The sequence below is a fragment of the Parambassis ranga genome, unplaced genomic scaffold (genome assembly GCF_900634625.1).
Source record: "Parambassis ranga unplaced genomic scaffold, fParRan2.1 scaffold_76_arrow_ctg1, whole genome shotgun sequence".
Lineage (NCBI taxonomy): Eukaryota > Metazoa > Chordata > Actinopteri > Ambassidae > Parambassis > Parambassis ranga.
The window spans coordinates 1-27,879 of record NW_021144815.1 but is presented as its reverse complement, the minus strand read 5'-3'; the positions used below and the strand labels follow the sequence as shown (position 1 = coordinate 27,879).

The window sequence follows — 27,879 nt, the reverse complement described above, 5'->3', positions numbered from 1 at the left end:
CAAGTGGGGGTAGGGGGGTGGCTCTGTAGGCGTCCTTCACGTTGGTGTACAGCAGGTCTATTGTTATGTTCTGCCTTGTGGGACAGTCTACAGCCTGGTGGAAGGAGGTCAAGGTGGAGTCCAGGGAAGCATGGTTAAAGTCCCCAGATATGACCATAAACGCCTCGGGGTGCTTTGTCTGCAGCTTTGCTGTTACTCTGTGCATCTTCTCACAGGCAGCTGATGCGTCCGTGCTCAGTGGGGCGTAAACACAGAGCACGATCATGTGACTTAGCTCCCTCGGCAAGTAATATGGCCGCAGGCTAACCGCTAACAGTTCCAAGTCCTAACAACACAGTACCTTTTTCACCGAGACATGTCCTGGGCAACACCAACGCCTGTTCACGTATATGATGAGCCCCCCCCACCTCTGCTCTTCCTGCAAGAATTCGTGTCTCTGCCGGCTCTCACAGCAGTAAAGCCCGGTAGATCCACGTTAGCATCCGGTATCACATCAGTGAGCCACGTCTCGGTAAAGATGTATAAGCTGCACTCACGGTAACTCCGTTGATTGTTCAGCGTAGACAGCTCGTCCATCTTATTCGGTAGTGAGTTCACGTTCCCCATTATTACTGAGGGGATCGCTGGCTTAAAACGTCTATGTGCAGCCTTTACTTTTACTCCTGCCTTGCAGCCCCTGTACTTCCTCCTCAGCTCTGCTGGGACATTGTGCTGCATTCCGATGTCAGTCTGCAGTGCAAAAAGTTCTTCTCTTGAATAAACAAGACGACTGTCGCATGGTGGTGCCATATTAGAAATAAAATATATCCACAGGATACGTAAAATAAGTAGAGAAAAACGTTTAAAGAAAGTAAGAAACACTTGGGTGCGTAGGAGACACTGGTAAGGCAGCCGTCTCCTACAGCGCCGGAAGCCGGAAGAAGAATCTGACGGTGTCCACATCTGCGACCACCCCAGGAGACACCAGTGCCAGGTCAATTCTTGTTTGTTTCAGTGTTCCTTTAACTAGTTGTCTCCTGGAGTAGTCGCACACACCAGGGTTGAGGACTCGTCACATGTCCACTATATTATACTTTTGTCAGAGGAATTGTAAGATGGGAGACACAAATGCAGACTTAGCCAGAGGTGAAAGCAAACTCAGTGTTTTATTGCAGGCTAGGTTCGGTACACAGAAGTTCAGTCCGCGAGGCAGAGGTAACACAAAGGGCAAGGCAAAAACAGTAGTCCGATCAAAACAGGTGATACACAGGAAAATCGAAAAAACTTACTCGAAAACTCACTGGGGAAATCACAAGAGTAGAAGGCTACTTGGACGGCTGTGTCGCATGGATAACTCACAAAACGAACTGGCAACAAGGGGCAGGAAACACACAGGCTTTGTACACAGGAGGGCGGGAAGACAATTGGACACAGGTGAAGCACATTAGGGCGGAGCAGGTAATCACAGGAGGGGGAAGGGAGCACACATGAAGAACTGAAACACAAGGGGGAGATCAAGTTTCAAAATAAAACAGGAAGTGACTAGTAAAACTAAAACTAATACAAACAGAAAATGAACTACAAAATAAAAGACCTGGTTGAAACCATGACAGTACCCCTCCCCCCCTCAAGGAACGGCTCCCAGACGTTCCACTAGAAACCACAAGTCTGAACAAAAATACAGGGAGCAAAAAATCAGTCTAATAAGGGTCCAGAAAACAAAAACTCAGCGTGACGAAGTCTGGGGGGGCTCAGAGAGCAAGGCCAGAGGCTGAGAAGGCCGAGATTTCCCAGGGTCGAGAGAAACAGCAGGGGAACACCAGAGACGAGGTTGCAGACCCTCCAGGGTCTGGGCGGAAGAACAGCAGAGATAGAGACGGGCGGGAAAACAACAGAGATGGAAGGTGAGACGGACCCTCCTGGGTCCGGGCAGAAGACTGGCGAAGACGATGGGGCTGACCCACCAGGTTCAGGGCAGAAGGTCGGCGGAGACGAGGAGGCTGACCCACCAGACGAGGAGGCTGACCCTCCAGGGTCAGGGCAGAAGGTTGGCGGAGACGATGAGGCTGACCCACCAGGGTCGGGGCAGAAGGTCGGCGGAGACTAGGCTGCGGACCCTCCAGGGTCCGGGCAGAACGCCGGCGAGGATGAGGCAGAAGACCCTCCAGGGTCCGGAAAGGAAACCAGAGCCGAGGACGAGGCAGAAGACCCTCCAGGGTCCGGACAGGAAGCCCGAGCTGAAGACGAGGCAGGAGACCCTCCAGGGTCCAGACTGGAGAGCGGTGGACCACTAAGGTCAGGACAGGAAGCCGGGGACGTAACCCCACCAGGCTGAGGACTGGAGCTCGGGGACGGAACCCCACCAGGCTGAGGACTGGAGCTCGGGGACGGAACCCCACCAGGCTGAGGACTGGAGCTCGGGGACGGAACACCACCAGGCTGAGGACAGGGAACTGGGGACGGAACCCCACCAGGACTTGGACAGGGAACTGGGGACAGAACCCTACCAGGGTCAGGACTGGGACCCGGAGCTGAGGGTTCATCAGGGCCTGGGCTGGAACCCAGGGTCGAAGACCCTCTAGTGTTGAGGAAAGGCCGAGACGGGAGGAGCGACGTTGTCGGGAGCCCGCCTCCGGGCGGAACCGGAAGTGAGTGGTGTTATCCGTGGTGAAGCCGTGAAGGGAGCGGGTGCTGTACGAACGGCCCAGGCAGGGAGCACCGGAGCCACTGGAGAATGGAAATTGTCCATCTCTGGTTGAAACCATGACAACTTTGCCATTATATTAAATAATTCATGTCTACTAGTATCATTTCTTATATTTCTATCATTACTAGTTTATATATATGTATTAAAATCTCCTATTATACTATAATCCGTCACCATTTAATTAATTTATTCTTATAAAAATCTTTTCTTTCTAGTTCACTATTACTATTACATATATTAATTATTCTTACTTTTTTTTAATTAGTTTTCGAGTCAACCACGACCAGCCGGCCCTCGTCCCCCGCGTGCACACAGGTCATATCATGAGGGAGGCCCGGCCTTACAAGGGTTGCTGTACCCGCCCTCAGCTGGGGCCCAGGGGTAAAGAAAAAATCCCCACCCCATGTTTTCCGTACTTGATCTATTATTGTTTGTTTCCACCTTACTTCTTGCAAACAAATTATGTCAGTGTGAATATTGTTAATTATGTCCAGAATCCTGTCTATTGTTCGTGTTCCTGCTATGTTTAATGACGTGATAGAAAACATTACAAGAAGTAAGGTGGAAACGGTGTTTTATTGAATCCCCTATTTTTTCCTCCCTCTTTGTTTCCCCTGTTTGTTTTCCTGTAATTTCTTTCGATGTAGTTTTTTCCCTGCTTCCCTTTCCAGGTCAGAGTCAGAGGAGAGCTCTCTTCGACCTAGGTGTGTGGAAACAGAGGCTGCTTCTTTTTCCCTAGCCTTTTCTGCCAGCAGAAAAGCGCTAGATCGACAGGCGGCATCCACATCAGTTGGAGTGGCGTTTATCTGGGAGCCGGTGCTGAAGTCCGCGTCATCCAAACTCGAGCCCAGCACCAGCTCCTGCCTTCTCCGCGACAGCCTCCAGGTAGGGAACTTCACCCCCGCATCCACAGCTGTCGCCGCGCTGATCCCAGCACTACCTGGCTCAGGCATGCCGACGACATTAACGTTTTCGGGACCTAAGGCAGAGCCCGTTTTTGGAGCTCCCCTTACCCCCTCCAGAGCAGAGCCCACACACGGAGCTCCCTCCTTTGCCAGAAGCGCCTCTGTGTCACTGCCTGTCAATCTTACTGCCGGCTGCTTGGCTATCGCCTCTGACTCCACCTCCTGATCTTCACTCTCCTCCATGATAAACTCATCATCCCTTTCACCAGTTTCCATTTCTCCCTCGCTATCCTCCACACATACAATTTTCCATTTTGTTATAACATATTTTGCATTTTTGTATTTTTTTGTGCATTCTCTGGCATAATGCCCCTGGGCCCCACACTTGTTGCATAGAAATTCCGGGCAATCCCTCATGATGTGACCCGGCTGAATGCAGACTCGGACCTGCCGATCGTGGATGACTCAAAAAATTCTGATCCACCTGCTGTGTTGAATTTTGCAGAATATGGCAGCGATTGTACCTCTTCATTAAACTTTACTTTAACAAAGCGAGTTCCGTCAGCTACCTTAGTCCCCCGGCCACATTTGGCGCTTTATCGGGGACACCGCAGACACACGCCAAGACTCCAGCTTCTCCAGAATCTCTTCATCACTGATATAGGCTGGCAGACCTAGGAAGGACACCACCAGCTCATCATTATTAATTTCTTTTCCCTCTACGACTGTGTTGCCAATTTTAAAACCGTCAATGAGCTTCGTTTTCCCTGCCCGACTCCCCATTGTAATTTCGTATTTGTTTGGCCCTGTATTTGTACACGCACAAATGTTCCCACACATCAATCGAACCACCCTGATTAATTCGATAGGTGAAACAACTTCTTCTCCTTTTAGTTCAACCTGCACAGTCAGTTCTTTATCATTTTTCATTTTCTCCCTCTTTCCGTGACTCCGACCTGCTGGCAACATGGCTGCCTGTCCCCTTCCTGGCCATCTCTCCTTCTTTTTCGTTAATTTCTCAACTTATTTGTCTCGTTTCCTTTTTCATACTTACCTGTTCGTTTTCCCTTTCTTTTTGTCCGTTGTCCGATTGTCTTGTCATTTTCCCAGTCCTTGTTTTGTCACCGGTATCACCCATAATGTTTGCGTGCTTTTTCCACTCCGGAAAAAGTCTTTAAAAAAAAAATAAATCCCAAACAAAAAACTACTCCCCGACAGACTGCGGGGAGCGAGGTAAAAATTGTCTTTTAACGAAAAATAATTTCAATAGTCCAAAAACCAACAAAAAAGGCACAATAATCCTTTTGCAATTTTTCTGCTGTTCTCTCCGACGCTCTGCTCCGCTGTGCGACCTCCTCCTCTGTGTGTTTCTAGAGTAGTATGGCCGTGAGCTGCTTTCTCATCAGCTATGATGTGCTTTTATGCACGTCATACTGGCGTAGTCACGCTGTGACTCTGACATGTGGTTGTTTTGCTGTGATGAGCAGATGTAGAAACGCTCTCTGTCAGCTTTGCCCCTGCACACTGCCTTCCAACAATGGCCACACTCTCCTGCTCACCCACGCATCCTCCCGATGACCCTACCGCAAGCTTGCGCACCGCTGCAGCCTGCTCACCCACTCTTAAGCACCACCTCCCCGGGCTAAACCAAGCAAACCGCGAAAGCTAGAAACGTTCATTTTTTTTCCTTGTAACATTTGATGGGCAAGTCAGTGTCCAATCGGACCATCAAGCGATATCATGAGGGACTCAAATATCCAATTGTAAGAGCCTTTTGCTCTGGTGTGACCATCAAAGATGGTTGCTTAGACAAGATTAAGTCTGACCCTGACTAGCTTTGTGTTTCTTACATTTATTTTATGGAGAAAAGTTTCCCAGCTGCATCACCCCCCCCCCCCCCCCCCCCCCCTGCGAAGATTAAGATTAAGAAACCTTTATTAGTCCCACAATGGGGAAAACAAATATATACATATACAAATATATACATATATATACATATATATATACACTCAACAAAAATATAAACGCAACACTTTTGTTTTTGCTCCCATGTTTCATGAGATGGACTTGAAGATCTAAACTTCATTCCAGATACACAATATTACCATTCCTCTCAAACATTGTTCACAAATCTGTCTAAATGTGTGATAGTGAGCACTTCTGCTTTGCTGAGATAATCCATCCCACCTCACAGGTGTGCCACATCAAGATGCTGATCTGACATCATGATTAGTGCACAGGTGTACCTCAAACTGCCCACAATAAAAGGCCACCCTGAAATGTGCAGTTTTGTCTCACAGCAAAATGCCACAGATGCCACAAGCATTGAGGGAGCGTGCAATTGGCATGCTGACAGCAGGAATGTCAACCAGATCTGTTGCTCGTGCATTGAATGTTCATTTCTCCACCATAAGCCGTCTACAAAGGCGTTTCAGAGAATATGGCAGTACATCCAACCGGCCTCACAACCGCAGACCACGAGTAACCACACCAGCCCAGGACCTCCACATCCAGCAGGTTCACCTCCGAGATCGTCTGAGACCAGCCACTCAGACAGCTGCTGAAACAATTGGTTTGCATAACCAAACAATTTCTGCACAAACTGTCAGAAACCGTCTCAGGGAAGCTCAACTGCATGCTCGTCGTCCTCATCGGGGTCTTAACCTGACTCCAGATCGTCGCCGTAACAGACTTGAGTGGGCAAATGCTCACATTCGATGGCGCCTAGCACGTTGGAGAGGTGTTCTCTTCACGGATGAATCTCGGTTTACATTGTTCAGGGCAGATGGCAGACAGCGTGTGAGCGTCGTGTGGGTGAGCGCTTTGCTGATGTCAATGTTGTGGATCGAGTGGCCCATGGTGGTGGTGGGGTCATGGTATGGGCAGGCATCTGTTATGGACGAAGAACACAGGTGCATTTTATTGATGGCATTTTGAATGCACAGAGATACCGTGATGAGATCCTGAGGCCCATTGTTGTGCCATCCATGAACATCACCTCATGTTTCAGCAAGATAATGCACGGCCCCATGTTGCAAGGATCTGTACACAATTCTTGGAAGCTGAAAATGTCCCAGTTCTTGCATGGCCAGCATACTCACCGGACATGTCACCCATTGAACATGTTTGGGATGTGCTTGACCGGCGTATACGACAGCGTGCACCAGTTCCCACTAATATCCAGCAACTTCGCACAGCCATTGAAGAGGAGTGGACCAACATTCCACAGGCCACAATAGACAATCTGATAAACTCTATGCGAAGAAGATGTGTTGCACTGCATGAGGCAAATGGTGGTCACACCAGATACTGACTGGTTCTGAGTCCCCAGACCGCCAATAAAGCAGAAACAAAATGCACATTTCAGGGTGGCCTTTTATTGTGGGCAGTTTGAGGTACACCTGTGCACTAATCATGATGTCAGATCAGCATCTTGATGTGGCACACCTGTGAGGTGGGATGGATTATCTCAGCAAAGCAGAAGTGCTCACTATCACACATTTAGACAGATTTGTGAACAATGTTTGAGAGGAATGGTAATATTGTGTATCTGGAATGAAGTTTAGATCTTCAAGTCCATCTCATGAAACATGGGAGCAAAAACAAAAGTGTTGCGTTTATATTTTTGTTGAGTGTATATATATATATACATATACATATATACTGTGAAGTATACAAGGTTATTTACGCAATGACATGATACAGACCACGTATGTATTTGATTATATAAGCTTACACTTTGAGAAAAACACATCTATAACTCTTACAGAGAGTTAGGGAGGAACTCTTTGATGCGGTGAAGGCCGAAGCACTAGGAGGCATGGACTAAGATAAATCATCCAACATAGAAGGGACAAAGGGTTTCATAGTCATAAATATGTTAGACCAATTATGATAATTAGTAGGTGGAGATAAAGGGGCAACATGTCCCAATATGGGAATACCTACGAGGGTCTTGAAGAACTGTTTATCTATTATGCAAATGTACCTCAACTTTCAATAAAACAAGCCTGTGTCCAGGGGAAGGGCAGAACACTTATGGAGGAGAGTGAAGCAGACTGAAAGGCCTGTGTTCACTGTGTGTTCTCCCTTTTGCAAAAGGCGAAACTACAAAACCCAGGGTATTTTCTTTCACTCAATGTTCTGAATACAGGAGACGGAATCTGACAATCCGGGGTGACCAGGGAAGGTCACGACAATATATATATATATATATATATATATAAATATATATATATAATTGTGGGCGTGATGAAAGTGGAGAAGCGCAAGAGCCTCTCCAGGTATATAGGTAGGTGTATATGTAATGTTAACTGTTATTTGTGGCCAGTATCGCCAATACCAATACCGATACGTTTACTTTGAAATTTCATGATCATAAACAATTACTTTTTTGCCTTCTTTTTTTGCCTTTAAATAGATTATCGTGATTAGCAGAATAATAATACACAAGAAACATTTGTTAAGAAAATCAAGCTGCAAACAAAAGTGCAGAACTGTATAAGTTTGAAATTTTAACTTCAAAATCATGTCAGCAATGCTCCTTGTGACAGCCATGGCTCTTTGTGAATCATGTAGGTCAAACAGCATGACTAAGATACTTTTATAAAAGTTTAACACCTATCTGCATGTAAGATAAGATAAGATAAGATAAGATAAGATAAGATAAGATAAGATAAGATAAGATAAAACTTTATTAATCCCGAAGGAAATTCTTGTGCCAGAGGTATTAAGTTACATTAAATGCAGTTAAGTACAGAGTATAAGTGTCACTATAATCCAAAAAGAGTACAGTACGCGGTATGAGCACAATATATGATACATGGATACAATATGGAGATGTAAGGTGCTAAGTAAACATAATATAGGAATGACAGTGATGCCTGACATGATTATCTAGCGCTTCTCCCTACAGAAAGGGGAGGAGTTATACAGTCTGATGGCCACTGGCAGGAAGGACCTCCTGTGGCGTTCTGTGCTGCTCCTCGGTAGTCTCAGTCTACCACTGAATGTGCTCCTGTAGGACAGCAGTGTGTCGTGCAGGGGGTGAGACGTGTTGTTACGAATACTGAGGAGTTTCCTCAGTATCCTCCTCTCCGTCACCTCCACCACAGACTCCAGCTCCACTCCCAGCACCGAGCCAGCCTTCCTAATGAGCTTGTTGAGTCTGTTGGTGTCGGCCGCCTTCATCCTGCTGCCCCAGCACACTACAGCGTAGAAGATGACGCTGGAGACCACCGAGTGGTAAAACATCTGCAGCATGGTCTGGCAGACGTTAAAGGACCTGAGTCTCCTCAGTAGATACAGGCGACTCTGTCCCTTCCTGTATATTGCCTCTGCGTTTGTGGACCAGTCCAGTTTGTGGTCAATGTGGACACCCAGGTATTTGTAGCTGTCCACAATGTCCACATACCCTTGATGCTGACCGGGTTAGGGAGTGTCTGGTGCTTCCTGAAGTCCACCACCAGCTCTCTTGTCTTTGTGACATTCAGCTGCAGGTGGTTCTGTCCGCACCACTCCGCAAAGCTGTCCACCACACTCATATACTCCACCTCCCGACCTCTGCTGGTACAGCCCACAATGGCAGAGTCATCCGAGAACTTCTGCAGGTGGCAGGACTGTGAGCAGTGTCTGAAGTCCGATGTATAGAGTGTGAACAGGAATGGAGACAGTACCGTGCCCTGGGGTGCCCCCGTGCTGCTCACTATCGTGTCCGAGACGGTGTTCCTCAGCCTCACAAATTGTGGTCGACCTGTAAGATAGTTAGTGATCCAGGTGACCAGTGGGGTCTCTACCTGCATGTCCAGGAGCTTCCTATTCAAAAGGGCAGGCTGCACGGTGTTAAACGCACTGGAAAAATCAAAGAACATGATTCTAACAGTGTTACCTGCCTCCTCCAAGTAGGTGTGTGCTCTGTGCAGCAGGTAGATGATGGCGTCCTCCACTCCAATACGGGGCTGGTAAGCAAACTGCAGGGGGTCCAGCGATGGTTCCACAACAGCACGCAGGTGTTTCAGGACCAGCCTCTCCAGAGACTTCATCACATGTGAAGTCAGAGCAACTGGTCTGTAGTCGCTGTGTGTGCTTGGATGTTTGGTCTTGGGCACAGGAACAAGGCATGTTGTCTTCCACAGGGCAGGGACAGTCATCAGGCTCAGACTCAGGGAGAAGATGTGCTGGAAGACCCCACACAGCTGTGTGGCGCAGTCCCTGAGTACTCTGGACGCTGAGTCCGTCCGGTCCTGCAGCTTTTCCCGGTCGTAGTCGACTGAACTCCCTCCTCACATCTTCTGTGGTGATGGCAACTGTGGACACAGAAGAGCAGAGAGAGAGAGATCTGATGGGGGAGGGTGGGGGGTTGTTAATGGAAGTTGGGGTAAGGGGGGCAGGGTGATGTTATTGATGGGAAGGTGAAACTGGTTAGTATGGTTAGGGGGAGGGGGAGGAGGAGGTACATTGTTGTTATTGACAGGTGTTAATGGTGCATCACAGGGAGGGGGAGGGGGAGGGTGGTCAGGGAGTGGACTATCAAACCTGTTGAAAAACAGGTTCAGCTGGTTGGCCTCCTGCAGATCTCCATCCATCAGCTGGTCGGAGATCCTATTGTGGCCGGTGATGGTTCGCATGCCACTCCATACCTCCCTCAAGTTGTTCCGGGCAAGTTGGCTCTCCAGCTTCCTCCTGTAGCTCTCCTTGCCCTCTCCAATCTTCTCCTTCACCTCTGCCTGGGCCCTCCTCATCTCCTCTCTGTCTCCACTCAAGAAGGCTGTCTTCTTTCTGTTGAGTGATGCCTTGATGTCCTTTGTCACCCATGGTTTATTGTTTGGAAAGCAGCGTATTGACCTGGTGGGGATTAGAGAATCTGTACAAAAATTAACATATTCTGTGATACAGTCTGTGAGTGTGTCTACATCCTCACCGTGAGTGTCACAGAACACATCCCAGTCAGTCACCTCAAAACATCCCTGCAGGGTCTCCAGGGCTTCCGGTGTCCACCTCCGTACAGTTTTGGTGGTCACCGGCTGCCGCTGTACTGCTGGTATATACTGGGGTTTGAGGTGGACTAGGCTATGGTCTGATCTGCCCAAGGGAGGGAGAGCTATGGAGCTGTATGCCTCTTTAACATTAGCATACAGTAAATCTAGAGTTTTATTTTCTCTTGTTTTACAGTCCACAAACTGCTTGAAAGTGGGCAGAGTTGATTTCAGATTAACATGGTTAAAATCGCCAGAAATCGCTATGAAGGCATTAGGGTGCTGGGTCTGAAGCCTCGCGGTCACAGAGCTGATGACGTCAGTAGCCCGCGACGCCTCAGCCGAGGGAGCAATGTAAACAACGAGTACAATGGCGTGAGAGAACTCTCTGGGCAAATAATACGGACGTAGACTCACCGCTAGCAGTTCAATGTCCGGGCTGCACACACGCTCCTTTACCGTAACGTGTCCCGGGCTGCACCACCGGTTGTTCACGTAGAGCGCAAGTCCCCCTCCTTTCTTCCTGCCGCTCTCGGTGCAGTTCCTGTCCGCCCGTACCAACTGAAAGCCGGCTAAACTCACGGTAGAGTCCGGTATGTTTGCGTGCAGCCACGTCTCTGTAAAGCACATTACAGACGCCTCACGAAACACACACTCGCTCTTTGTGAGAGATGTTAACTCTTCCATCTTATTACCCAGTGATCTAACATTACCCATGACGATAGAAGGAAGATACGGCTTGTATCTTCTTTTCCTCAGCTGTCTTCTTTTGCCCCCTCTGCTTCCACGTTGTTTCCTTCTTAGTTCTTTGGGGATTTCGTGTCGCTGGCCATACATCCCGCTGTGCTGGAGACTCATCAGCTGATCCCTGGTGTAAACAATGGAGCCCTGGCGTGTTTCCGTCACGGCCGAGACGCGGCATGATAAAAGTGCTCCAAAAGCGATGAAGACCACGAAGAAAGTCCGAAAAAGACGCATTATTGAAGTGCCTGACCGCTTATACTTCGATTTAGTACAAAGTAGAGTGTTTAGAGTAGAAATAAATTACGAAAAACAACTTAATACACCCGCGGTGTGCGGAGCTTCTCTGGCTGGCTGCTACCGCGAGGCCGAGCCGGAAGCTAATAATGTAGCCTAAATATGAAGAATAAAGATCCTTCAACAGTTATCACCAAAGCATAATTATATTAATCATACTGTAATACATATCGTTATATAAACTTATATAATAAATTTTGGGGGCAACAGTGGCGCAGTGGGATAGCAGGGTTGTCCAATAACCGGAAGGTTACTGTTGTGTGTTCTGTTGTGTGTTCTTGGGCAAGACACTTCACCCTAGCCTGTGGCGCGCCTTGCTAGTCATTGTATGACACTGCTTGTGCAGCAGCCGTAACGAATTTCCCTCTGGGATTAATACAATTTTATACATCTAAAAAAAAATTACATTATTAGATATATTTTGGAATTTGAGAAAAACGAGATTTATTTCCGCTGGTGATATGATGACGGTTCAGTCATTCTGCTTAAATTGCATGTCTTAGAGTAATTACTGATCCTAACTTTGGTATCGATACTATCGATATTTAGATCGATTCGCCCACCCCTACCGTCCACTCCACGCATCAACCTGGTATTGCAGTACTTCCAGGAATGGTGCACCCCCTCCTTTTGCTGTAGAAAAATACACGGAGAAGATTTACCGTTGTAGTTTGACATGCGTGGATGCTGCTCTCCTTGAAACACGAAGCACCCAACTCTCATCTTCAGTGACCAGGAAAAATGAGCTTCTGTGTGAAAGGGAGATGTGGCTTCAGGATGAGCTCTGGGGCGTGTGCAAACATATAAATACTTCATAAATAAAATAGAAATTAGGAAATGAACAATAAGCAACCTTTTAGGGAACAAAATGTGTACATTACTGTACAAAGAAGTATGATAAACATGACAGACCTGCAAGAAATCTTCCCTGTTATGGAACTGCATTGTGTATGAAGCGTAGTTCACACTCCGCACCAGCAGGTGGCAGCAGCAGAAAAGCCAGATGGCTAAGCAAGATTTAGACAAAAAAAGGAAGTGATTGTACTGTGAGGAGAAAACAATTTGCTGTTATATTCCTTCCTCTGAATGTCACATGTATATCAGATAGTCTTCTGTCTTGATATTGTCATACAGCTTTGTTTCACCTGGATTTGCTGGCAGATTTCTTTAGTCTTTTTTTGTAAGGATAGAAAGACTTGTAGGGGTAATCTGAATGTTAAAGTATGATGGAAAGTGCAGGGTGTGTGCTCCAAATAAACAGTTAATCTTGACTGGCATTTGTGCCAAAACCTAGTTACTCTATAATGGCAGTCTATGAAGATGCAGCCTGAGCTGTGTGTGTGTGGTTTTGATGGTTTGTAGATTGTCAGGTACCATTGTTCAGGGGGCATCTGTGTGAAAGGCTCCCCTGTTTGTGACGTGCCCAACTCATACTTACCTGGCAGGGGAGATACCATGATCAAGAAGGTGGTTCACCCAGGGCGAGGCTCAGCCATTGCACTCTAGGTTGTGCTGACCCCTGCGAATTCCCCAAATGTGGGAATCTCGACTGCATAATTTCTGGTAGTGGGGGACTGCGTTCGCGCTCTCCCCTCATAACGTGTTTAATGAAAATGAACAAGCAGCTCTCTGTGTGCGTGTGTGTTTACCTGGTGCTCTCTCGCAGCACCTTCCAGTGGTTTGTTTAGCATTAAATTTGTAATAATTAATAATATCTGATACGTCCCCTACCCGGGGACCATATATTAAATTGCTTTTTGGACAAGGGAGATGGAATTGGGGCTTGCTCCGTCCACTCCACGCATCAACCTGGTATTGCAGTACTTCCAGGAATGGTGCACCCCCTCCTTTTGCTGTAGAAAAATACACGGAGAAGATTTACCGTAGTAGTTTGACATGCGTGGATGCTGCTCTCCTTGAAACACGAAGCACCCAACTCTCATCTTCAGTGACCAGGAAAAATGAGCTTCTGTGTGAAAGGGAGATGTGGCTTCAGGATGAGCTCTGGGGCGTGTGCAAACATATAAATACTCATAAATAAAATAGAAATTAGGAAATGAACAATAAGCAACCTTTTAGGGAACAAAATGTGTACATTACTGTACAAAGAAGTATGATAAACATGACAGACCTGCAAGAAATCTTCCCTGTTATGGAACTGTATTGTGTATGAAGCGTAGTTCACACTCCGCACCAGCAGGTGGCAGCAGCAGAAAAGCCAGATGGCTAAGCAAGATTTAGACAAAAAAAGGAAGTGATTGTACTGTGAGGAGAAAACAATTTGCTGTTATATTCCTTCCTCTGAATGTCACATGTATATCAGATAGTCTTCTGTCTTGATATTGTCATACAGCTTTGTTTCACCTGGATTTGCTGGCAGATTTCTTTAGTCTTTTTTTGTAAGGATAGAAAGACTTGTAGGGGTAATCTGAATGTTAAAGTATGATGGAAAGTGCAGGGTGTGTGCTCCAAATAAACAGTTAATCTTGACTGGCATTTGTGCCAAAACCTAGTTACTCTATAATGGCAGTCTATGAAGATGCAGCCTGAGCTGTGTGTGTGTGGTTTTGATGGTTTGTAGATTGTCAGGTACCATTGTTCAGGGGGGGCATCTGTGTGAAAGGCTCCCCTGTTTGTGACGTGCCCAACTCATACTTACCTGGCAGGGGAGATACCATGATCAAGAAGGTGGTTCACCCAGGGCGAGGCTCAGCCATTGCACTCTAGGTTGTGCTGACCCCTGCGAATTCCCCAAATGTGGGAATCTCGACTGCATAATTTCTGGTAGTGGGGACTGCGTTCGCGCTCTCCCCTCATAACGTGTTTAATGAAAATGAACAAGCAGCTCTCTGTGTGCGTGTGTGTTTACCTGGTGCTCTCTCGCAGCACCTTCCAGTGGTTTGTTTAGCATGAAATTTGCACTCCTAGTGGTTTGTTCAGCATGAAATTTGCACTCCTATTCTTTTCTCTAGGCCTCATGTGTGGATTAAAGATTTGCTGACTGCATTATAATTTAGTTTTTCACTTTGATTTGTGTTGGGCCCTTTAGTCAAGTTGTAGAAGGGCAGTTTCTAGCTGAAAGCTAAAATCGGAGTCGCTGTTCGTCTTCGGAACCATCAGTGAGAGAGACGGCGCCGTGCATGGCTCGCTTTCCTCTGGCCCCAGCGTGGCATCGCTTCTCGGCTTTTTGGCTAAGATCAAGTGTAGTATCTGTTCTTATCAGTTTAATATCTGATACGTCCCCTACCCGGGGACCATATATTAAATTGCTTTTTGGACAAGGGAGATGGAATTGGGGCTTGCTCCGTCCACTCCACGCATCAACCTGGTATTGCAGTACTTCCAGGAATGGTGCACTCCCTCCTTTTGCTGTAGAAAAATACACGGAGAAGATTTACCGTAGTAGTTTGACATGCGTGGATGCTGCTCTCCTTGAAACACGAAGCACCCAACTCTCATCTTCAGTGACCAGGAAAAACGAGCTTCTGTGTGAAAGGGAGATGTGGCTTCAGGATGAGCTCTGGGGCGTGTGCAAACATATAAATACTTCATAAATAAAATAGAAATTAGGAAATGAACAATAAGCAACCTTTTAGGGAACAAAATGTGTACATTACTGTACAAAGAAGTATGATAAACATGACAGACCTGCAAGAAATCTTCCCTGTTATGGAACTGTATTGTGTATGAAGCGTAGTTCACACTCCGCACCAGCAGGTGGCAGCAGCAGAAAAGCCAGATGGCTAAGCAAGATTTAGACAAAAAAAGGAAGTGATTGTACTGTGAGGAGAAAACAATTTGCTGTTATATTCCTTCCTCTGAATGTCACATGTATATCAGATAGTCTTCTGTCTTGATATTGTCATACAGCTTTGTTTCACCTGGATTTGCTGGCAGATTTCTTTAGTCTTTTTTTTGTAAGGATAGAAAGACTTGTAGGGGTAATCTGAATGTTAAAGTATGATGGAAAGTGCAGGGTGTGTGCTCCAAATAAACAGTTAATCTTGACTGGCATTTGTGCCAAAACCTAGTTACTCTATAATGACAGTCTATGAAGATGCAGCCTGAGCTGTGTGTGTGTGGTTTTGATGGTTTGTAGATTGTCAGGTACCATTGTTCAGGGGGGCATCTGTGTGAAAGGCTCCCCTGTTTGTGACGTGCCCAACTCATACTTACCTGGCAGGGGAGATACCATGATCAAGAAGGTGGTTCACCCAGGGCGAGGCTCAGCCATTGCACTCTAGGTTGTGCTGACCCCTGCGAATTCCCCAAATGTGGGAATCTCGACTGCATAATTTCTGGTAGTGGGGGACTGCGTTCGCGCTCTCCCCTCATAACGTGTTTAATGAAAATGAACAAGCAGCTCTCTGTGTGCGTGTGTGTTTACCTGGTGCTCTCTCGCAGCACCTTCCAGTGGTTTGTTTAGCATGAAATTTGCACTCCTAGTGGTTTGTTCAGCATGAAATTTGCACTCCTATTCTTTTCTCTAGGCCTCATGTGTGGATTAAAGATTTGCTGACTGCATTATAATTTAGTTTTTCACTTTGATTTGTGTTGGGCCCTTTAGTCAAGTTGTAGAAGGGCAGTTTCTAGCTGAAAGCTAAAATCGGAGTCGCTGTTCGTCTTCGGAACCATCAGTGAGAGAGACGGCGCCGTGCATGGCTCGCTTTCCTCTGGCCCCAGCGTGGCATCGCTTCTCGGCCTTTTGGCTAAGATCAAGTGTAGTATCTGTTCTTATCAGTTTAATATCTGATACGTCCCCTACCCGGGGACCATATATTAAATTGCTTTTTGGACAAGGGAGATGGAATTGGGGCTTGCTCCGTCCACTCCACGCATCAACCTGGTATTGCAGTACTTCCAGGAATGGTGCACCCCCTCCTTTTGCTGTAGAAAAATACACGGAGAAGATTTACCGTAGTAGTTTGACATGCGTGGATGCTGCTCTCCTTGAAACACGAAGCACCCAACTCTCATCTTCAGTGACCAGGAAAAATGAGCTTCTGTGTGAAAGGGAGATGTGGCTTCAGGATGAGCTCTGGGGCGTGTGCAAACATATAAATACTTCATAAATAAAATAGAAATTAGGAAATGAACAATAAGCAACCTTTTAGGGAACAAAATGTGTACATTACTGTACAAAGAAGTGTGATATACATGACAGACTATTGTCAATTTGAATCGAACAAAAATTCAAGAGCCAGAAGTCAGCCTTCAGCAGGATTTTGTTCAGATCAATTGTTGACACGTATCAGCCAGCCAATTCAGATAAAATCCCCCGAACCTCAAACTGAAGATCTTTTATAGTCAAGCCTGTCTGTGTGTGTGTGGGTGAAGGTGTGTGTCTAAATTAGGCAACTAATTCTGGCATTGTGTGTGCTTCCACATCTGTTTCCTATCAACTGACTTGTTTTTAAGCACATAGCCAGTTCAACCGAGGACAAGCCTGGTCATTCTGACCTAGCTCCTCAACTCTTGAACTAAGCAAGTAAGGAGAAAACAATGAACAATGATAGATAAAGGAATTCTGAATCTGACCAGAGACATCGCCATTGAAATACATGATTGACAGCCTCTTTGTGTGGAGATCAGTGGTGTCTGTCTCTTGTCTGTGAGAAGCTCCACACCCAGGCCTCTCCAGTAGTTAGTATTTTTAAGTTTCCAGTCAACGGAGTGTTGACAGAATCTGTAGGTGCAGTAGTAGTCGTAGCTACATCAGAAAACTGAAATTCTTTATAAAAAAAAAAATTAAAAAATGTAAAAAATGAGGAACGCTTCACGAATTTGCGTGTCATCCTTGCGCAGGGGCCATGCTAATCTTCTCTGTATCGTTCCAATTTTAGTATATGTGCTACCGAAATAACACATTTGTACCTTCGTACAGGTGTGTTTATGTACAGCTTCTCTGTCACCGGAACCTCTAAGTCACGGTGCTCTTAGAATGTGCTTAAAATGTAAATCAGTCTCTTCCCGGAAGCTGATTGGCCCGTCCTTTTTTCTGTGCCAGACAAAGGCGATGCATATCCACAGGTCTAATGAGAAGAATTAAAGTTGAAATGAGTATCAGCTAGGTGACAGAAGTCAATATACTTAACAATATTTATATGTCCATCAGTGTCCAGTAAGCACATTTCAGTGTGAACCAAATACTACATACAACAGAGCAATACAATAATATGTTTTGCAGTAGTCCGTCTGCTCTATACACAGCAAAATTGGACAGTTGAAATTTCATAGTTAAAGGTTAAGGAGTTGATTTTAAGTTGATTTCAACTCTGAAAGTGTTGAAATTACACTTTCGGAGTTAAACTGTGTCTAGTTGTGTGCCTCTGCCTCCACCCCAGTATGGCTGACATGCACAGGTTCCTTTTGATGATGTGCTCGATAATGGCCTCCTGTTTCTCCTGGTTGTTTGAAAAAGTTGTTCACACTCCACACCAGCAGGTGGCAGCAGCTGAATTTAATGAAAATGAACAAGGATGTGAGTGTTTACCTGGTGCTCTCTCTCAGCACCTTCCAGTGGTTTGTTCAGCATGAAATTTGCACTCCTATTCTTTTCTCTAGGCCTCATGTGTGGATTAAAGATTTGCTGACTGCATTATAATTTAGTTTTTCACTTTGATTTGTGTTGGGCCCTTTAGTCAAGTTGTAGAAGGGCAGTTTCTAGCTGAAAGCTAAAATCGGAGTCGCTGTTCGTCTTCGGAACCATCAGTGAGAGAGACGGCGCCGTGCATGGCTCGCTTTCCTCTGGCCCCAGCGTGGCATCGCTTCTCGGCCTTTTGGCTAAGATCAAGTGTAGTATCTGTTCTTATCAGTTTTAATATCTGATACGTCCCCTACCCGGGGACCATATATTAAATTGCTTTTTGGACAAGGGAGATGGAATTGGGGCTTGCTCCGTCCACTCCACGCATCAACCTGGTATTGCAGTTACTTTCAGGAATGGTGCACCCCCTCCTTTTGCTGTAGAAAAATACACGGAGAAGATTTACCGTAGTAGTTTGACATGCGTGGATGCTGCTCTCCTTGAAACACGAAGCACCCAACTCTCATCTTCAGTGACCAGGAAAGATGAGCTTCTGTGTGAAAGGGAGATGTGGCTTCAGGATGAGCTCTGGGGCATGTGCAAACATATAAATACTTCATAAATAAATAGAAATTAGGAAATGAACAATAAGCAACCTTTTAGGAACAAAATGTGTAATTACTGTACAAAGAAGTATGATAAACATGACAGACCTGCAAGAAATCTTCCCTGTTGTGGAACTGTATTGTGTATGAAGCGTAGTTCACACTCCGCACCAGCAGGTGGCAGCAGCAGAAAAGCCAGATGGCTAAGCAAGATTTAGACAAAAAAAGGAAGTGATTGTACTGTGAGGAGAAAACAATTTGCTGTTATATTCCTTCCTCTGAATGTCACATGTATATCAGATAGTCTTCTGTCTTGATATTGTCATACAGCTTTGTTTCACCTGGATTTGCTGGCAGATTTCTTTAGTCTTTTTTGTAAGGATAGAAAGACTTGTAGGGGTAATCTGAATGTTAAAGTATGATGGAAAGTGCAGGGTGTGTGCTCCAAATAAACAGTTAATCTTGACTGGCATTTGTGCCAAAACCTAGTTACTCTATAATGGCAGTCTATGAAGATGCAGCCTGAGCTGTGTGTGTGTGGTTTTGATGGTTTGTAGATTGTCAGGTACCATTGTTCAGGGGGGCATCTGTGTGAAAGGCTCCCCTGTTTGTGACGTGCCCAACTCATACTTACCTGGCAGGGGAGATACCATGATCAAGACGGTGGTTCACCCAGGGCGAGGCTCAGCCATTGCACTCTAGGTTGTGCTGACCCCTGCGAATTCCCCAAATGTGGGAATCTCGACTGCATAATTTCTGGTAGTGGGGGACTGCGTTCGCGCTCTCCCCTCATAACGTGTTTAATGAAAATGAACAAGCAGCTCTCTGTGTGCGTGTGTGTTTACCTGGTGCTCTCTCGCAGCACCTTCCAGTGGTTTGTTTAGCATGAAATTTGCACTCCTAGTGGTTTGTTCAGCATGAAATTTGCACTCCTATTCTTTTCTCTAGGCCTCATGTGTGGATTAAAGATTTGCTGACTGCATTATAATTTAGTTTTTCACTTTGATTTGTGTTGGGCCCTTTAGTCAAGTTGTAGAAGGGCAGTTTCTAGCTGAAAGCTAAAATCGGAGTCGCTGTTCGTCTTCGGAACCATCAGTGAGAGAGACGGCGCCGTGCATGGCTCGCTTTCCTCTGGCCCCAGCGTGGCATCGCTTCTCGGCCTTTTGGCTAAGATCAAGTGTAGTATCTGTTCTTATCAGTTTAATATCTGATACGTCCCCTACCCGGGGACCATATATTAAATTGCTTTTTGGACAAGGGAGATGGAATTGGGGCTTGCTCCGTCCACTCCACGCATCAACCTGGTATTGCAGTACTTCCAGGAATGGTGCACCCCCTCCTTTTGCTGTAGAAAAATACACGGAGAAGATTTACCGTAGTAGTTTGACATGCGTGGATGCTGCTCTCCTTGAAACACGAAGCACCCAACTCTCATCTTCAGTGACCAGGAAAGATGAGCTTCTGTGTGAAAGGGAGATGTGGCTTCAGGATGAGCTCTGGGGCATGTGCAAACATATAAATACTTCATAAATAAAATAGAAATTAGGAAATGAACAATAAGCAACCTTTTAGGGAACAAAATGTGTACATTACTGTACAAAGAAGTATGATAAACATGACAGACCTGCAAGAAATCTTCCCTGTTGTGGAACTGTATTGTGTATGAAGCGTAGTTCACACTCCGCACCAGCAGGTGGCAGCAGCAGAAAAGCCAGATGGCTAAGCAAGATTTAGACAAAAAAAGGAAGTGATTGTACTGTGAGGAGAAAACAATTTGCTGTTATATTCCTTCCTCTGAATGTCACATGTATATCAGATAGTCTTCTGTCTTGATATTGTCATACAGCTTTGTTTCACCTGGATTTGCTGGCAGATTTCTTTAGTCTTTTTTTGTAAGGATAGAAAGACTTGTAGGGGTAATCTGAATGTTAAAGTATGATGGAAAGTGCAGGGTGTGTGCTCCAAATAAAACAGTTAATCTTGACTGGCATTTGTGCCAAAACCTAGTTACTCTATAATGGCAGTCTATGAAGATGCAGCCTGAGCTGTGTGTGTGTGGTTTGATGGTTTGTAGATTGTCAGGTACCATTGTTCAGGGGGGCATCTGTGTGAAAGGCTCCCCTGTTTGTGACGTGCCCAACTCATACTTACCTGGCAGGGGAGATACCATGATCAAGAAGGTGGTTCACCCAGGTCGAGGCTCAGCCATTGCACTCTAGGTTGTGCTGACCCTGCGAATTCCCCAAATGTGGGAATCTCGACTGCATAATTTCTGGTAGTGGGGGACTGCGTTCGCCGCTCTCCCTCATAACGTGTTTAATGAAAATGAACAAGCAGCTCTCTGTGTGCGTGTGTGTTTACCTGGTGCTCTCTCGCAGCACCTTCCAGTGGTTTGTTTAGCATGAAATTTGCACTCCTAGTGGTTTGTTCAGCATGAAATTTGCACTCCTATTCTTTTCTCTAGGCCTCATGTGTGGATTAAAGATTTGCTGACTGCATTATAATTTAGTTTTTCACTTTGATTTGTGTTGGGCCCTTTAGTCAAGTTGTAGAAGGGCAGTTTCTAGCTGAAAGCTAAATCGGAGTCGCTGTTCGTCTTCGGAACCATCAGTGAGAGAGACGGCGCCGTGCATGGCTCGCTTTCCTCTGGCCCCAGCGTGGCATCGCTTCTCGGCCTTTTGGCTAAGATCAAGTGTAGTATCTGTTCTTATCAGTTTAATATCTGATACGTCCCCTACCCGGGACCATATATTAATTGCTTTTTGGACAAGGGAGATGGAATTGGGGCTTGCTCCGTCCACTCCACGCATCAACCTGGTATTGCAGTACTTCCAGGAATGGTGCACCCCCTCCTTTTGCTGTAGAAAAAATACACGGAGAAGATTTACCGTAGTAGTTTGACATGCGTGGATGCTGCTCTCCTTGAAACACGAAGCACCCAACTCTCACTTCAGTGACCAGGAACAAATGAGCTTCTGTGTGAAAGGGAGATGTGGCTTCAGGATGAGCTCTGGGGCGTGTGCAAACATATAAATACTTCATAAATAAAATAGAAATTAGGAATGAACAATAAGCAACCTTTTAGGAACAAAATGTGTACATTACTGTACAAAGAAGTGTGATATACATGACGACTATGTCAATTGAATACGAACAAAAATTCAAGAGCCAGAAGTCAGCCTTCAGCAGGATTTTGTTCAGATCAATTGTTGACACGTATCAGCCAGCCAATTCAGATAAAATCCCCCGAACCTCAAACTGAAGATCTTTTATAGTCAAGCCTGTCTGTGTGTGTGTGGGTGAAGGTGTGTGTCTAAATTAGGCAACTAATTCTGGCATTGTGTGTGCTTCCACATCTGTTTCCTATCAACTGACTTGTTTTTAAGCACATAGCCAGTTCAACCGAGGACAAGCCTGGTCATTCTGACCTAGCTCCTCAACTCTTGAACTAAGCAAGTAAGGAGAAAACAATGAACAATGATAGATAAAGGAATTCTGAATCTGACCAGAGACATCGCCATTGAAATACATGATTGACAGCCTCTTTGTGTGGAGATCAGTGGTGTCTGTCTCTTGTCTGTGAGAAGCTCCACACCCAGGCCTCTCCAGTAGTTAGTATTTTTAAGTTTCCAGTCAACGGAGTGTTGACAGAATCTGTAGGTGCAGTAGTAGTCGTAGCTACATCAGAAAACTGAAATTCTTTATAAAAAAAAAAATTAAAAAATGTAAAAAATGAGGAACGCTTCACGAATTTGCGTGTCATCCTTGCGCAGGGGCCATGCTAATCTTCTCTGTATCGTTCCAATTTTAGTATATGTGCTACCGAAATAACACATTTGTACCTTCGTACAGGTGTGTTTATGTACAGCTTCTCTGTCACCGGAACCTCTAAGTCACGGTGCTCTTAGAATGTGCTTAAAATGTAAATCAGTCTCTTCCCGGAAGCTGATTGGCCCGTCCTTTTTTCTGTGCCAGACAAAGGCGATGCATATCCACAGGTCTAATGAGAAGAATTAAAAGTCGAAATGAGTATCAGCTAGGTGACAGAAGTCAATATACTTAACAATATTTTATATGTCCATCAGTGTCCAGTAAGCACATTTCAGTGTGAACCAAATACTACATACAACAGAGCAATACAATAATATGTTTTGCAGTAGTCCGTCTGCTCTATACACAGCAAAATTGGACAGTTGAAATTTCATAGTTAAAGGTTAAGGAGTTGATTTTAAGTTGATTTCAACTCCGAAAGTGTAATTTCAACACTTTCAGAGTTAAACTGTGTCTAGTTGTGTGCCTCTGCCTCCACCCCAGTATGGCTGACATGCACAGGTTCCTTTTGATGATGTGCTCGATAATGGCCTCCTGTTTCTCCTGGTTGTTTGAAAAAGTTGTTCACACTCCACACCAGCAGGTGGCAGCAGCTGAATTTAATGAAAATGAACAAGGATGTGAGTGTTTACCTGGTGCTCTCTCTCAGCACCTTCCAGTGGTTTGTTCAGCATGAAATTTGCACTCCTATTCTTTTCTCTAGGCCTCATGTGTGGATTAAAGATTTGCTGACTGCATTATAATTTAGTTTTTCACTTTGATTTGTGTTGGGCCCTTTAGTCAAGTTGTAGAAGGGCAGTTTCTAGCTGAAAGCTAAAATCGGAGTCGCTGTTCGTCTTCGGAACCATCAGTGAGAGAGACGGCGCCGTGCATGGCTCGCTTTCCTCTGGCCCCAGCGTGGCATCGCTTCTCGGCCTTTTTGGCTAAGATCAAGTGTAGTATCTGTTCTTATCAGTTTAATATCTGATACGTCCCCTACCCGGGGACCATATATTAAATTGCTTTTTGGACAAGGGAGATGGAATTGGGGCTTGCTCCGTCCACTCCACGCATCAACCTGGTATTGCAGTACTTCCAGGAATGGTGCACCCCCCTCCTTTTGCTGTAGAAAAATACACGGAGAAGATTTACCGTAGTAGTTTGACATGCGTGGATGCTGCTCTCCTTGAAACACGAAGCACCCAACTCTCATCTTCAGTGACCAGGAAAGATGAGCTTCTGTGTGAAAGGGAGATGTGGCTTCAGGATGAGCTCTGGGGCGTGTGCAAACATATAAATACTTCATAAATAAAATAGAAATTAGGAAATGAACAATAAGCAACCTTTTAGGGAACAAAATGTGTACATACTGTACAAAGAAGTATGATAACATGACAGACCTGCAAGAAATCTTCCCTGTTATGGAACTGTATTGTGTATGAAGCGTAGTTCACACTCCGCACCAGCAGGTGGCAGCAGCAGAAAAGCCAGATGGCTAAGCAAGATTTAGACAAAAAAAGGAAGTGATTGTACTGTGAGGAGAAAACAATTTGCTGTTATATTCCTTCCTCTGAATGTCACATGTATATCAGATAGTCTTTCTGTCTTGATATTGTCATACAGCTTTGTTTCACCCTGGATTTGCTGGCAGATTTCTTTAGTCTTTTTTTTGTAAGGATAGAAAGGACTTGTAGGGGTAATCTGAATGTTAAAGTATGATGGAAAGTGCAGGGTGTGTGCTCCAAATAAACAGTTAATCTTGACTGGCATTTGTGCCAAACCTAGTACTCTATATGGCAGTCTATGAAGATGCAGCCTGAGCTGTGTGTGTGTGGTTTTGATGGTTTGTAGATTGTCAGGTACCATTGTTCAGGGGGGCATCTGTGTGAAAGGCTCCCCTGTTTGTGACGTGCCCAACTCATACTTACCTGGCAGGGGAGATACCATGATCAAGAAGGTGGTTCACCCAGGGCGAGGCTCAGCCATTGCACTCTAGGTTGTGCTGACCCCTGCGAATTCCCAAATGTGGGAATCTCGACTGCATAATTTCTGGTAGTGGGGGACTGCGTTCGCGCTCTCCCCTCATAACGTGTTTAATGAAAATGAACAAGCAGCTCTCTGTGTGCGTGTGTGTTTACCTGGTGCTCTCTCGCAGCACCTTCCAGTGGTTTGTTTAGCATGAAATTTGCACTCCTAGTGGTTTGTTCAGCATGAAATTTGCACTCCTATTCTTTTCTCTAGGCCTCATGTGTGGATTAAAGATTTGCTGACTGCATTATAATTTAGTTTTTCACTTTGATTTGTGTTGGGCCCTTTAGTCAAGTTGTAGAAGGGCAGTTTTCTAGCTGAAAGCTAAAAATCGGAGTCGCTGTTCGTCTTCGGAACCATCAGTGAGAGAGACGGCGCCGTGCATGGCTCGCTTTCCTCTGGCCCCAGCGTGGCATCGCTTCTCGGCCTTTTGGCTAAGATCAAGTGTAGTATCTGTTCTTATCAGTTTAATATCTGATACGTCCCCTACCCGGGGGCCATATATTAAATTGCTTTTTGGACAAGGGAGGTGGAATTGGGGCTTGCTCCGTCCACTCCACGCATCAACCTGGTATTGCAGTACTTCCAGGAATGGTGCACCCCCTCCTTTTGCTGTAGAAAAATACACGGAGAAGATTTACCGTAGTAGTTTGACATGCGTGGATGCTGCTCTCCTTGAAACACGAAGTACCCAACTCTCATCTTCAGTGACCAGGAAAATGAGCTCTGTGTGAAAGGGAGATGTGGCTTCAGGATGAGCTCTGGGGCGTGTGCAACATATAAATACTTCATAATAAAATAGAAATTAGGAAATGACCAATAAGCAACCTTTTAGGGAACAAATGGTACATTACTGTACAAGAAGTATGATAACATGACAGAACTGCAAGAAATCTTCCCTGTTATGGAACTGTATTGTGTATGAAGCGTAGTTCACACTCCGCACCAGCAGGTGGCAGCAGCAGAAAAGCCAGATGGCTAAGCAAGATTTAGACAAAAAAAGGAAGTGATTGTACTGTGAGGAGAAAACAATTTGCTGTTATATTCCTTCCTCTGAATGTCACATGTATATCAGATAGTCTTCTGTCTTGATATTGTCATACAGCTTTGTTTCACCTGGATTTGCTGGCAGATTTCTTTAGTCTTTTTTTTGTAAGGATAGAAAGACTTGTAGGGGTAATCTGAATGTTAAAGTATGATGGAAAGTGCAGGGTGTGTGCTCCAAATAAACAGTTAATCTTGACTGGCATTTGTGCCAAAACCTAGTTACTCTATAATGGCAGTCTATGAAGATGCAGCCTGAGCTGTGTGTGTGTGGTTTTGATGGTTTGTAGATTGTCAGGTACCATTGTTCAGGGGGGCATCTGTGTGAAAGGCTCCCCTGTTTGTGACGTGCCCAACTCATACTTACCTGGCAGGGGAGATACCATGATCAAGAAGGTGGTTCACCCAGGGCGAGGCTCAGCCATTGCACTCTAGGTTGTGCTGACCCCTGCGAATTCCCCAAATGTGGGAATCTCGACTGCATAATTTCTGGTAGTGGGGGACTGCGTTCGCGCTCTCCCCTCATAACGTGTTTAATGAAAATGAACAAGCAGCTCTCTGTGTGCGTGTGTGTTTACCTGGTGCTCTCTCGCAGCACCTTCCAGTGGTTTGTTTAGCATGAAATTTGCACTCCTAGTGGTTTGTTCAGCATGAAATTTGCACTCCTATTCTTTTCTCTAGGCCTCATGTGTGGATTAAAGATTTGCTGACTGCATTATAATTTAGTTTTTCACTTTGATTTGTGTTGGGCCCTTTAGTCAAGTTGTAGAAGGGCAGTTTCTAGCTGAAAGCTAAAATCGGAGTCGCTGTTCGTCTTCGGAACCATCAGTGAGAGAGACGGCGCCGTGCATGGCTCGCTTTCCTCTGGCCCCAGCGTGGCATCGCTTCTCGGCCTTTTGGCTAAGATCAAGTGTAGTATCTGTTCTTATCAGTTTAATATCTGATACGTCCCCTACCCGGGGACCATATATTAAATTGCTTTTTGGACAAGGGAGATGGAATTGGGGCTTGCTCCGTCCACTCCACGCATCAACCTGGTATTGCAGTACTTCCAGGAATGGTGCACCCCCTCCTTTTGCTGTAGAAAAATACACGGAGAAGATTTACCGTAGTAGTTTGACATGCGTGGATGCTGCTCTCCTTGAAACACGAAGCACCCAACTCTCATCTTCAGTGACCAGGAAAAATGAGCTTCTGTGTGAAAGGGAGATGTGGCTTCAGGATGAGCTCTGGGGCGTGTGCAAACATATAAATACTTCATAAATAAAATAGAAATTAGGAAATGAACAATAAGCAACCTTTTAGGGAACAAAATGTGTACATTACTGTACAAAGAAGTATGATAAACATGACAGACCTGCAAGAAATCTTCCCTGTTATGGAACTGTATTGTGTATGAAGCGTAGTTCACACTCCGCACCAGCAGGTGGCAGCAGCAGAAAAGCCAGATGGCTAAGCAAGATTTAGACAAAAAAAGGAAGTGATTGTACTGTGAGGAGAAAACAATTTGCTGTTATATTCCTTCCTCTGAATGTCACATGTATATCAGATAGTCTTCTGTCTTGATATTGTCATACAGCTTTGTTTCACCTGGATTTGCTGGCAGATTTCTTTAGTCTTTTTTTTGTAAGGATAGAAAGACTTGTAGGGGTAATCTGAATGTTAAAGTATGATGGAAAGTGCAGGGTGTGTGCTCCAAATAAACAGTTAATCTTGACTGGCATTTGTGCCAAAACCTAGTTACTCTATAATGGCAGTCTATGAAGATGCAGCCTGAGCTGTGTGTGTGTGGTTTTGATGGTTTGTAGATTGTCAGGTACCATTGTTCAGGGGGGCATCTGTGTGAAAGGCTCCCCTGTTTGTGACGTGCCCAACTCATACTTACCTGGCAGGGGAGATACCATGATCAAGAAGGTGGTTCACCCAGGGCGAGGCTCAGCCATTGCACTCTAGGTTGTGCTGACCCCTGCGAATTCCCCAAATGTGGGAATCTCGACTGCATAATTTCTGGTAGTGGGGGACTGCGTTCGCGCTCTCCCCTCATAACGTGTTTAATGAAAATGAACAAGCAGCTCTCTGTGTGCGTGTGTGTTTACCTGGTGCTCTCTCGCAGCACCTTCCAGTGGTTTGTTTAGCATGAAATTTGCACTCCTAGTGGTTTGTTCAGCATGAAATTTGCACTCCTATTCTTTTCTCTAGGCCTCATGTGTGGATTAAAGATTTGCTGACTGCATTATAATTTAGTTTTTCACTTTGATTTGTG

At 45.4% G+C, this 27,879-nt stretch overlaps 18 non-coding genes and 1 pseudogene across 18 annotated transcripts; 17 read left to right on the top strand and 2 right to left on the bottom strand.

Moving 5' to 3' along the window:
* The first annotated feature begins 13,033 nt into the window (after positions 1 to 13,033).
* LOC114431395 (U1 spliceosomal RNA) lies at positions 13,034 to 13,198 on the top strand. The gene has a single exon (XR_003670088.1). It is a non-coding gene; the product is annotated as a U1 spliceosomal RNA (small nuclear RNA).
* A 70-nt stretch (positions 13,199 to 13,268) lies between these two features.
* LOC114431438 (uncharacterized) lies at positions 13,269 to 13,449 on the top strand (annotated as a pseudogene).
* Positions 13,450 to 14,254: 805 nt separating this feature from the next.
* On the top strand, positions 14,255 to 14,417 carry LOC114431411 (U1 spliceosomal RNA). The gene has a single exon (XR_003670103.1). It is a non-coding gene; the product is annotated as a U1 spliceosomal RNA (small nuclear RNA).
* Positions 14,418 to 14,774: 357 nt separating this feature from the next.
* On the top strand, positions 14,775 to 14,965 carry LOC114431433 (U2 spliceosomal RNA). The gene has a single exon (XR_003670124.1). It is a non-coding gene; the product is annotated as a U2 spliceosomal RNA (small nuclear RNA).
* Positions 14,966 to 15,771: 806 nt separating this feature from the next.
* Positions 15,772 to 15,936, top strand: LOC114431394 (U1 spliceosomal RNA). The gene has a single exon (XR_003670087.1). It is a non-coding gene; the product is annotated as a U1 spliceosomal RNA (small nuclear RNA).
* Positions 15,937 to 16,292: 356 nt separating this feature from the next.
* On the top strand, positions 16,293 to 16,483 carry LOC114431417 (U2 spliceosomal RNA). The gene has a single exon (XR_003670109.1). It is a non-coding gene; the product is annotated as a U2 spliceosomal RNA (small nuclear RNA).
* An 880-nt stretch (positions 16,484 to 17,363) lies between these two features.
* On the bottom strand, positions 17,364 to 17,469 carry LOC114431441 (U6 spliceosomal RNA). Its single transcript, XR_003670130.1, has one exon. It is a non-coding gene; the product is annotated as a U6 spliceosomal RNA (small nuclear RNA).
* An 897-nt stretch (positions 17,470 to 18,366) lies between these two features.
* LOC114431436 (U2 spliceosomal RNA) lies at positions 18,367 to 18,559 on the top strand. The gene has a single exon (XR_003670127.1). It is a non-coding gene; the product is annotated as a U2 spliceosomal RNA (small nuclear RNA).
* Positions 18,560 to 19,360: 801 nt separating this feature from the next.
* On the top strand, positions 19,361 to 19,525 carry LOC114431409 (U1 spliceosomal RNA). Its single transcript, XR_003670101.1, has one exon. It is a non-coding gene; the product is annotated as a U1 spliceosomal RNA (small nuclear RNA).
* Positions 19,526 to 19,881: 356 nt separating this feature from the next.
* Positions 19,882 to 20,072, top strand: LOC114431416 (U2 spliceosomal RNA). Its single transcript, XR_003670108.1, has one exon. It is a non-coding gene; the product is annotated as a U2 spliceosomal RNA (small nuclear RNA).
* Positions 20,073 to 20,877: 805 nt separating this feature from the next.
* LOC114431413 (U1 spliceosomal RNA) lies at positions 20,878 to 21,042 on the top strand. Its single transcript, XR_003670105.1, has one exon. It is a non-coding gene; the product is annotated as a U1 spliceosomal RNA (small nuclear RNA).
* A 354-nt stretch (positions 21,043 to 21,396) lies between these two features.
* LOC114431435 (U2 spliceosomal RNA) lies at positions 21,397 to 21,585 on the top strand. Its single transcript, XR_003670126.1, has one exon. It is a non-coding gene; the product is annotated as a U2 spliceosomal RNA (small nuclear RNA).
* Positions 21,586 to 22,462: 877 nt separating this feature from the next.
* Positions 22,463 to 22,568, bottom strand: LOC114431440 (U6 spliceosomal RNA). Its single transcript, XR_003670129.1, has one exon. It is a non-coding gene; the product is annotated as a U6 spliceosomal RNA (small nuclear RNA).
* An 899-nt stretch (positions 22,569 to 23,467) lies between these two features.
* On the top strand, positions 23,468 to 23,659 carry LOC114431434 (U2 spliceosomal RNA). The gene has a single exon (XR_003670125.1). It is a non-coding gene; the product is annotated as a U2 spliceosomal RNA (small nuclear RNA).
* An 805-nt stretch (positions 23,660 to 24,464) lies between these two features.
* LOC114431408 (U1 spliceosomal RNA) lies at positions 24,465 to 24,628 on the top strand. The gene has a single exon (XR_003670100.1). It is a non-coding gene; the product is annotated as a U1 spliceosomal RNA (small nuclear RNA).
* A 358-nt stretch (positions 24,629 to 24,986) lies between these two features.
* LOC114431432 (U2 spliceosomal RNA) lies at positions 24,987 to 25,177 on the top strand. The gene has a single exon (XR_003670123.1). It is a non-coding gene; the product is annotated as a U2 spliceosomal RNA (small nuclear RNA).
* Positions 25,178 to 25,975: 798 nt separating this feature from the next.
* LOC114431393 (U1 spliceosomal RNA) lies at positions 25,976 to 26,140 on the top strand. The gene has a single exon (XR_003670086.1). It is a non-coding gene; the product is annotated as a U1 spliceosomal RNA (small nuclear RNA).
* A 356-nt stretch (positions 26,141 to 26,496) lies between these two features.
* Positions 26,497 to 26,687, top strand: LOC114431414 (U2 spliceosomal RNA). Its single transcript, XR_003670106.1, has one exon. It is a non-coding gene; the product is annotated as a U2 spliceosomal RNA (small nuclear RNA).
* Positions 26,688 to 27,493: 806 nt separating this feature from the next.
* LOC114431391 (U1 spliceosomal RNA) lies at positions 27,494 to 27,658 on the top strand. Its single transcript, XR_003670084.1, has one exon. It is a non-coding gene; the product is annotated as a U1 spliceosomal RNA (small nuclear RNA).
* The last annotated feature ends 221 nt before the right edge of the window (positions 27,659 to 27,879 follow it).